Source organism: Conger conger, chromosome 4 (assembly GCF_963514075.1).
Source record: "Conger conger chromosome 4, fConCon1.1, whole genome shotgun sequence".
Classification (NCBI taxonomy): Eukaryota; Metazoa; Chordata; class Actinopteri; order Anguilliformes; family Congridae; genus Conger; species Conger conger.
The window spans coordinates 24,844,646-24,848,941 of NC_083763.1; positions in this window are offsets into that span (position 1 = coordinate 24,844,646).

Consider the following 4,296-nt stretch of genomic DNA (forward strand, 5'->3'; position numbering starts at 1 on the left):
TTGATTTTGTTTAAGTGTGGGGGGGGGGTGTATAATAAAAAATGGGTTCATTTATCAAGGTTAATGAATAACAACAGCACTGTACATATACTTATTTGTTACTCTTAAAACCCGAAGAACACCCGCTCCTTCACAAAGCCAAAGCTATACATTTAATTTAATTTCACAAGAATTGTTTTTATTGTAGATATTGTTCTATTTTGTTATGGCTATGTTCCACTGTGTTCCTCCATATCGGTCTTTCCTCACTATTTCCTGGGAACCCTGTCTCCCTATCAGATCTGTGTGTTTTCAATCCTCATAATATGGAACTCACTCTGGGACAAAGGGGAAGGGTACATTTATACCAAGCGAATAAATATTGTATATGCTTGGTATCCATAGTGACATACAGTAGGCCTACATGAATTAAATAGCAATATTTCACTTTAATATTTTTTTTATTTATATAAAAAGGAATTGCTGTACATACAAGGAACACTTATTGCATCCACTAACTGTATTGTGTTTTGATGAAGCAGACAAATTGTCAATTCATAAATACTGTACATAAAGGACACAATGGTGGATTGACTGATGGAAACAGTAAGGGATTATCAAACCTAAAGCTAAAAAATGTGTGCACATGTCCTTATATATGTATTTGTTAGGTTGTTTTATTAATTCACAAATAATCACTTACTGGGGCCTACAGAATAATTTAATTGTATGTTGCTTGTACTTCAGTTTTGGAGGGGATTGTTTTCCCTTAACTAAATGAGACAAGTGATGATACGAGCGGGGCATTTTCTGTAGAAGGGTCAAGTCTGTCCCCTCCTACCTTATCCCATCTAAGTTGAATACCGGGGCGTTTCATTTGAGAAATTTCCAAAAGATTGATGGGCATACTTATCATTTTCTAATTTCCAATTCGCTCAGGGATTTAACTGGAACTAGCAATTTTTCTGAGTGCCAACCAGATTTCTTTTATTTCTGTGCAGGGTAAATGGGAAGAATCTCACAGTCCATTAAGCAGACAGTCCATGTCATAAAAGTACAGAGCTGGAGAGCAGTCAGTGCTGAACAGCAGTCTGTTTGATCTGCCAGCAATGGGCTTATAAAATCAGGGGGTTCGTGAGAAATAACAGGGTTGATTCTTTGTACATAATTTGCATTTGAAACACATAGCAAAATTGATCATGTTTTCTGCAATAGACAGAGCCAAATGTCTTGTCAAAAATTACACACTGTGGATGCACCACAAAACCTTTTCAGCAAAGTTTTATAAGTAGGAAGTTGCATTGGAATACAAATTTCTAAAAAAATAAAAATAAAAAAAAGGCATCACATTTGATAGTGAACATTTTTCTGCTGCTTGACATGTGCAGAACTCCCTATATAATTGCATGTAATATATTTATTGACATATTTGACAAGGAAAGTGCAGGGGTATTAACATGATATAAGGAACAAGAGTTGGCTCAGAGGATAATTATTGAGTAATGTTACATAGTATATGAGTATGCATTTGGATAGGCCTGTACTTTTACCACATTCTCAGTGTGAGCTAACGGATCACTCAAGTGTACTAGGCAGAGGGAGGGGCAAGTGCTTACCATTGTTTCCTCTTAGTGGTCTAGTGCAGCAACATTTTTAAATAGTCATACACCTCTATCAAAGATGGGTTTTTTTTGTTGCCATCCTCTAGTTTCAATAGTTACCTATGTCATGACACTGATCATTTACATTTTTTATTGCTGCTATCTCACTAGCTAACAATATAGGCTATCCATTTCTCTCTTGGTCACTAGCTACATATCTCTATCTCTCTCAATTTGTATCTTGCACTAGCTAGCTAGCTAGATAGTGATCTATCTCTCTTAATAGTTAGCTACTACTACTACATGGAGGCAAGACATGTCTGGCAGGCGGAAGGTTTGATCCCCCATGCTGGGTGTATCGAAGTGCCCTTAGCAAGCCATCAATTTTAAAGTGCTTTGGATAAAGCACAAATAAAGGATTATTGAATTGAATAGATTGTTAGCAGTAGTTGTTGTTTCACAAGTGCTGTGCAAAAACTTTGTTTTGCTGTAATGTGCTTTGGTGTTCATGTGACTGATTTTGGTAGAGCAAAAGCTACATATTTGTCATAGTCTACTGGCTATCCTTAAGCGTTTAACTGGTTATCCATTGCTATGAGAGAAGCTAGGTGGAAACATTATTCACAAAATAGGATCAAAATGTCTGATTGGATGTTGACAGGTGTAAAGATAAGCAAATTTATTTTGCCCAACTTTGGTCACTCACCAGGCATCCTCATGGAAAGTGATTTGGTCAACCAGTTGCCAGAAGTCCATAAATTTTCTCTGAAGCTGAGTGACATGAGCAACTGGGCAACTGAAGTTGGCAGAAAAAAGTGAGAATATATGAATACTTACTGTAGAGAATATATTAATTACTTAAGCGTTAGGGAACGAGAATCTGTGGTATATCGTGGATATTGGCATTTAACGGTTCCATAATGCTTTTATACAACGGTTACCACATTTATCTTAAAAAATTTCACTAAAGACAGACAAGGCAAACTTTAAATTGATGAATTTTTAATGGACCTTTAATGTATTCTTCCGCTGAACAGTAGTTTATTGGTTGCTAAGCAACGGTATTGTGAACGTTAGCTAGCAATAATGTATCCCCACTCCACTATTGAAGCAATGGTACTAACATTAACTAACATTAGTAGGAATAATGTATCCCCATTGCACTAACCTTAGCTAAGCAATGCTATTGCAATAATGTATCCCCACTGCATTAACGTTAGCTAACTTGCTAGTTTACATTACACCAGACGACACTGACACACACAAGTCATTTGTTTTTGTTGTAGACGTTTATCGGGACACTGAAAGACAAGGTGCCATTATTTAAATAACTTGTTATGAGTCATCATTTGCTTCACCGGGGTTTGGTGGCCTTGCTGGTATTTAGATCCGAGGATGTTGCCTAAATTGTATTTTCTTCGTTCCTACTCCTTTCCTAATCAACTCACTTATTGAATTTTGGTAGGCTACTAGCGGCGAGGTGATGATAACATTAAGTTCATTTCGATTACAAAGTAGATAACGTACACACACCGTTTTATATAGACGGTTTATAATAACAAAGAGAGACTTGTCATTGTAGAGACCGGTAAAGTGTGATCTCCATCTTTCAAACTATATCAATGACGAACTTGTATGAACACGCAACACAAGTTTGTTTGGGACTCCAAAATGTATGGTGAGTCTATTTGTTACATTTATCCGTGCTAGTAGTCCCAATATTTAAATACATTTAACATATTTACAGAACAAATTAGAAATTTAAGTAAATGGTAGATTTGATATTCAAGAACGCGATTCGGATATTAATTAGGGGTGATCTGAGTATTCGTTTCATATGAGTGTTGTACGAGTAATTTGGATTCATTATCTGTAATGGGAGAATTGGCCAGCTTTATTTATCTATTTATTACATTGGCTGCAGTAGAAATACATCAGTGATGAATTTGTAACACAAAGTTAACACTTACGTGATAGGCCTGTTCCCCCCTGGTTCCTCCTGGATTAGTAAAACTGACTGCCTGGCTGCCATTTATCTTGTGCATGTCAAGAGACTGTTGTGTGAACTTGTTCCGATCATAGAATAAGGACATAATTACAAATCATTCATTATTTTATTTTGTGCATTGTTTATCAGTTTCCAACAGTTATCATTTGTCAACAGCATCATTCAATTCACGAGCAGGCTGTTTGGCAGTAGGCTACACAAAACTGTTAGCCTTCCTCAGCATGAGCCTTGCATAAACACACACACACACACACACACACACACACACAGTACACAGCACATAGCTCTCTCATTTGTGTTAATTTAAATAATTTAAATAATACCTTGTAGGGTATTATTTCTATTATTTCTCATTTTAAATTCAAAGCAACACAGATAGTGGTGCTATACGAATGGGTTCTGAACATCGTTGCAGTTTAAAAAATGAAATAAAAAAATGAAACATTGTGAATGAATACTTTGCACACTGAACCATCAAGTCTTGATAATAAAAACTAGAGTCAATAAGTATGTTACGAATTGTTACCCTGAGTGTGTCCCTTAAACTCATTTTGAGGACGCAAGGTGCTGTGGACTAATCTGATTTCTGATTTAGAATAGAACACATTTTTAGCAGCACTATTCACACGCAGGCTGTTCGCCGGGGAGATTTTGTGAACAGCCTGTTAGCCTACTTCAGCTTGAGCCTTGCATACAGACAGACGCACA